A 6866-nucleotide genomic window follows, 5' to 3' on the forward strand; every position below is an offset into this window, starting at 1 on the left:
GAAAATCAAAAAGAATATTTTAAATATCAATCATAGATGCCTTGGAAAATCTACTTGAATAAGGGCGTATTTTGGATTCGATTTTCGATATGAAGAAAGCAAATAACAGAATAAACAATAGTAATAAACAAGGACTAAGGAAAACAAAGAATCACACGATAACTTGTACAGTTTCAGTGAAAAACAGTCAGACTGCAGAATATCGTGATTTTCGAAAACCAGCGATTATTATCATTACTCTTTATGTAAGGTATGTAAGGTTTTGGTAAAAAATAAAAATAATAAAAAATAAAAATAAAAAATAAAATAAAAAATAAATAAAGAAAGAAAGAATCAAAGAATCACACGATAACTTCTACAGCTTCAGTGAAAAACAGTTAGACTGCAGAATGTCGTAATTTTCGAAAACCAGCGATTATTATTATTACTCTTTATGTAAGGTATGTAAGGTTTTGGTAAAAAAAAAAAAATAATAATAATAAAGAAAGAAAGAAAGAAAGAATCATACGATAACTTCTACAGCTTCAGTGAAAAACAGTTAGACTGCAGAATGTCGTGATTTTCGAAAACTAGCAATTATTATTATTATTCTTTGGGTAAGGTATGTAAGGTTTTGGTTGAGATAAAAAAGTCAGCGTCACGAACGGGATTCGAACCCACGACCTTCGGCTAACCTTCGGCCGCTGCTCTACCACTTGAGCTATCGTGACCTCGATCCAATCGGACAATAACTTCCAGTCTTTGACAAGGCGCTCATCACTGTAAGGTAAAGGTCCGGGGTTCGAATACAGCGGCCCTGCATTCGAACCCGACATGCTTACAAATGGGCTTTTTTTCAAAAACACCGGCACCCTGAGGGTTTATATGACCTCTGCAGTTGCGAACCCTCGTTAAAAAAAAACTTCCCATCTCAACCCCACCCTTTGAATTTTCCCTCCTTTTTGCCATTTTTCAAATGTCCTGTAATCTATTTGATTCTCGATGACAAATGAAATGGCCACGGGGAGCTTTTTCTGAAGATATACTTCATTTTTACTTATCAAAATCACTAGTTTTCGTGGTCCGCTTGACCAATTAATATCTTTCAATTAATTAAAGTTTTTAGTCGAGATAAAAAAGTCAGTGTCACGAGCGGGATTCGAACCCATGACCTTCGGCTTAATACGCCGCTACTCTACCACTTGAGCGTGACTATCGTGACTTCCATCCTCTCGGACACCAACTCCCCAAGTTCGAATCCCGCTTGTGACACTGACTTTTTATCTCAACCAATACCTTACATAAAGATTAATTAATTGAAAGATATTTTTGGTCAATCGGACCACGAAATCTAATGGATAATTATTATTATTACCAAGCGTTTATTTTAACCTTCTGTTACATCGGATCTTCAACATATCTAAACGAAGAATTACACACAGATTTATTAACGACTTGGCAGACCAGATTTTTTCCTTATCCCTGGAGTACAATTTATAAAGATTACTCGCCTTAAGGGGGCTTCACCTGAACGAATACGCTTTTAAAACTCTTTTACCTCTCTATTCAGGAAAAATTCACATCATTCTACATTTAAACCAATCGAGTTTATATATTTAATCCGAAATATTTTATTTTTATTGCGACAGTTTCCAAACAAATATTAAAAGCCGTGTAAAGCCGTCCATACATTCGTGGTAGAAGTTTACGCTAACTAAACCATTTAAATTAATTAAGTAAATTGGACTCTTGGTGTTGAAATATGTATAATTTGAAACCTCACAGATCATAAATATTAATTTCTAACAGCAATTATACTAACATAACTTGCAGAATTGATTAGAGCACAAATTGAAGCAATAAAACTTTCAAAAAAAGTTTCATAAAACTTTAACTAATAAATCTTATTAGTTTCAATTTTTTTATTGGCCTTTGATGAATATTATTTTTACTGTTTTATAATATTTTAAGAATATTCTTAATTAGTTAAATTTAAAAGAAAACTTGAGAAAATACCTGTGGGAAGTGTCAGAAAATCCAGGTGGGACTTTGGGAATCGAACCCACGACCGTTTAAGAGGTGAAGTCTGCGTTCTGACATTTCGTTGTGCGGTCATTGCCATTTAATATTCTTAAATAAAGGCGATTTTCATTTTTCGCACCTAAAAGGAACGACGAAAACAAATTTTTGAGAAAACAATAATTTTATTATAAATTTAATATTCCCGTTAAACTCCTTCAATCGCATTTATCGGACAGAACTCAAATCATAAAGATTGGGACATTTTATAGTTCTACTTTACACATTGAATCAGGAGTACCACAAGGTACTATTTTAGGCCCAACTTTGTTTTTATTATATATTAATGATTTTTTGAAAATGAAATTCTATGAGAAAAATTTTAGTTAAGCAGATGATACTTGTATCATTTTCTCAGGTGATAATTTAATTAATTTAACTAAAACTATAAATAATGATATGAAAATGATTAATTTTTGGTTAAACTCAAACTTTCTATTTTTAAACACAAAAAATGTAATGTATTACACTTTTCATTAAAAAATAAATAAATACTAATTCCATTATATTTAGTGGTCTATTGATCAAATTACTTCTTTCAATTACTTAATCTTTTTATGTAAGTTTTTGTTGAAATGAAAAAGCTAGTGTCACAAGCGGGATTCGAACCCACGATATTCGGCTCGATACGCCGCTGCCCTAAACACTTGAGCTATCGTGACAATACTTATAATTTAAAGTTTGCTTTTCATACTTGTAACTGTAATGATGTGGGTTCATGCTTGCCTGTTCCTCTTGCTTACAGTGTATATATAAAAATAATCTTATAACTAGTTATATAACACAAGACAAAATTCATCGGCCAACTGACATTTTTACAATGTAAAAACTACGCAATATTAAATTTTTTCATTAAATATGGCACTTCGTTTTTTTATAAAGAGAAGATCATTATTCAAAATTTCAAAAAATCAAAGAAAGCAAAAAATTTAATATCTTAACTGTAGTTAAGATATTTTTTTTCATGCTTCACGTTTATTCTATATTATGTTTGTTTATTTGCTTGTTTTTCATTATGCTTTTGTAATCATATATTCCGTTTATTTCTCTGATGATCTCCAAAAACTCCTGTCTAGTAAAAGCTTTGCTTTTTGACAGCAGGCAAATATTATTTTTTGTTAAATTCACTAATTTTCTGGTCCGTTTGACCAATTAATACATTACAATTAATTAAGGTTTTTAGTTGATATGAAAAAAAGTCAATGGCACGAGCGGGATTCGAACCCACGATCTTCAGCTAGACACGCTGCTGCTCTACCACTTGAGCTATCGTGACCTCGATCCACTCGGACACCAACTTCCCATCTCAACCGCACCTTTTTGAATTTTCCCTCCTTTTTGCCATTTTTCAAATGTCGTGTAATCGGATTGGATTCTCGACGATAAATGAAATGGCCATGGAGAGCTTTAGTGAAGTGTACTTCATTTTAATTCATTAAATTCACTAATTTCGTCGTCCGCTTGACCAATTAATACATTACAATTAATTAAGGTTTTTAGTTGAGATGAAAAAAATGGGTTCGTATCCCGCTCGTGCCATTGACTTTTTTTCACCTCAACTAAAAACCTTAATTAATTGTAATTATTTTTTGTTGTAAATTTATATGTAATGTACATTCTTACAAATAGATTTATATTTTCTTCTTATTCTATTGGAAATTCATCCCCTTAAATGGCAAAAATGGCGAACGATCGACGCTGTACCTTTCAAAATTAGTAATAGATGGCCAATGCTGTATCGTGAAGTTTGTACTGCTCGCTTTTTATAAAGAGCCAGATTATATTGTTCAAGCACAGTATGTAACATGTTTTTGGTAATGATTTATTCTACATCTTGTTAACATAGCTCGAAAGAACATAAATAGAACGTTTTAATGGTAACTTTGAATTTGGATAAAATTTAGAGGAGGTATGAATTTTTGAGTGAAACATCGGACACGCGAGACAAAACTTGCACTAGGCTATTTGCCGCTCAAATAATTATATTTGTATTGCTATGCAAATTTGTTTTCAATGGTTTTAAAGAGTGCTTAAATCCGAACTTTTTTTACCTACTTCATTGTAAGCCTCTTTCCGTTTTTGTGTTTATTTATATGTTAGAAGTATGCTGGATCAATGTACTTAGTTAAAAGATCGTGAGATGCGGTCGGTTGTGATGTTAGAAAAACGTTTTCCTTGTGGCGCCAACGTTTCAATCTTTATTGAGATCATCTTCAGAGATTCATACAATAATAAACTCGGCGAAAAATTACTTCACTGAATTATTACTTTTACCTATGGATCTTTTTATTACAAGAACATAAATTTATACAAACATATCCCTACCGTAAATACATAAAACATAGCATTACAGAACAGACACTGTAAACTGTAAAGGCGCGCGCTGTTGTGGTTGCAAAAACAATTAATAAAATAAAACAGATTCCTACAATTGCTATGCCCAATTTCGATTAGTGTTGCAGCGGGTAAGTGCGTTCCCCGCTTTAGTGCATGCGTTTCTGAAATTGAAACAAGGTAGGTTTCTGTTTAAGCAATTTAGCTATTTAACTATGTTTTATTTAAAATTACATTGAAAAAATTGTTCTTAATATGTAACTTTGTAATTTTTACTATGTAGACTGAAGAGGGCAGGCTGGTGCCCCCGAAATTTATTTCGCTGTAATAAAATGATACGTCGAAATGGTTGTATGTCCCTGAAAAACACCTTAAAAACGTACATAAAAAAATTAGGCAGCCTTCTAAGCGTAACCGGTTATTTTGATTTAGAGCAGAAATCGAAAGTTGATCACCGAAGTGAGTCTAATGACAGACGTTGCCAGAGGAAACAAAGATCACGTCGAAAGCCGATAGTAGTTCGTTAGATGGTGGTTCAAAACGCCTTAGGGAGATGTGAACAACACGAACCGTTTCCGAAGGGTCGTTAAAAGTTGCCTTCTCTAAGACCCCGTATGTGAGCCGGTAAAGTTTAAAGCGGGGCCAACTTGGACCGAGTGGTTTCGGAGGGTGGAACGACGAGCAAAGTTCATCCGCGGCTAGGACGGCCGGCCGGATATTACGGACCGTGCGGAAAATGGGAACCTTTCCAAAATAAAATAGACTGCCTGAATCCGATGGCTGTTCAAGATCCTCTTCCACAGGGACTTAGTTTATTAAGTATTTTTTCCTACAATTCAGATTTTGCAACTTTGATGCCTTATTTTTTCATAATTGAGTCGTGGATCGGACTTGTCCAGTATATAATAAAGAAGTAATACTTTTCTTTTATTTAAGGCCACCCTGCGCTGAATATAAATTTCAAGGTCCCGAATTTCCCCGGGTAACGTCAACAGGGCGATTAATTTCTTTCAAGATTCTCCCCAGAATAATAATATTTGGGCCAAGGTTGATTTTAAAGTAATATAAAAATGCGTTTTGAAAATACCTCTTTAGAAAATCTTATGTTTAAACCGAAAAGAAACCTGGCTATTTTTATTTATTAATTTTTTTAAATCCAGTTTTCTGGTAAAGAAAGTGTAGACGAACTGACAAACGTACCTGTCTCCCGCAGCAACATCCGCATGTCTTCATCAGAACTGAAGCAAAAACTGTCACAATACCCGAGAATTATCTGGGCAGTTTATCCCGGAATTAAGCGTATATGGAAATGATTAATTTTTCAAATTAATGATGAAATAATATGAGTGTGTAAATGTAAAAAAAATTATATATTTAAAACTATATAGTCTTTTATAATTTTTTTATATTGTATTTGGTAAACCTTTAGATGAAACAAAGTTAAAAAAGGCTTGAAAATTCAATTCTTTGTTCTCAGACTCTATTGAAACATGTGGTCAGTCGTCGTGGTGCTTTTCCTGTTCCCAGTGTTTTCAACGTTGAGTTGATAAAAAAAACTGGATTCCCAACCACAGACGACAATACAGTCAACATTATTGAACTGAATATTGGGTGTTTGGCAGTTTTACGATGTATCCTCGCTACGTCGCCCCCTCAGGCTGAAAAGAAACATCGACGATATTTCATTAAAAAAATATTTTTCCGTACATTCTTGACTTTGATTGAATTAAATAAAAACGTTCGTGAGTGGATTGACGAGCGGATCGAGAACACTCGAACAGATTGATGAGGACGAAAAGAGGACCAAGATGGTTGAGCGAATTCCAATTAATGCCGAATTTCAAAGCATCAATCGATGGTGTTATTTATTAAAAAGAAAAAGAACGAAGATTTTTTTAAATTGAAATAATAAAAAAGTTAGTACTGATGAAGTAAGTTCAAAAGTATTTATTCAGCTAGTTAAACGTTCCAGAAAAGATGTCTTTTTTTATTTTCATTGTTTAATTTATTAAATAATTTGATAGTTTCTCTTAATTTTTGGGATATTTTTTCACTTTTTGATTGTTCAAGTAATTCAATAGATGGATAATTTTTTATGTTTTGATTGTTTGAATCTCTCAAAAGTTTTTTTAAATTTTGATTGTTTAAATTATTGAATAGATTTGATAGTTTTTATACTTTGCTTGTTTAGATTATTCAATAGATGGTTTTTAATTTATTTTTAATTTGATGATTCAATAGATTCGATAATTTTTTATATTTTGATTTTTTAAATATAAAAAATTAATAATATGCCAGCGTAAACAAAAAAAAAATTAATACCTTGTTTTCTTTTTATTTTCAATTGAATGATTTAATAGATTTGCTAGTTTTTATTATTTAAGTTATTCAATACAGTAGATAGGTTTTATTTTTGCCAATTATTTAATAAATTTGAGTTTTCAGTTTTTTAATGCGGTAGTTTAGAAAAACAC

General features: G+C 32.2%; 1 non-coding gene across 1 annotated transcript; it reads right to left on the reverse strand.

The window, feature by feature from the left end:
- Window positions 1–635: 635 nt before the first annotated feature.
- Trnal-aag lies at window positions 636–710 on the reverse strand. Its single transcript has one exon. It is a non-coding gene; the product is annotated as a tRNA-Leu (tRNA).
- Window positions 711–6866: the final 6156 nt, after the last annotated feature.

Source organism: Cimex lectularius, unplaced genomic scaffold (assembly GCF_000648675.2).
Source record: "Cimex lectularius strain Harlan isolate CLEC.00 unplaced genomic scaffold, Clec_2.1 scaffold6, whole genome shotgun sequence".
NCBI classification, from domain to species: Eukaryota; Metazoa; Arthropoda; class Insecta; order Hemiptera; family Cimicidae; genus Cimex; species Cimex lectularius.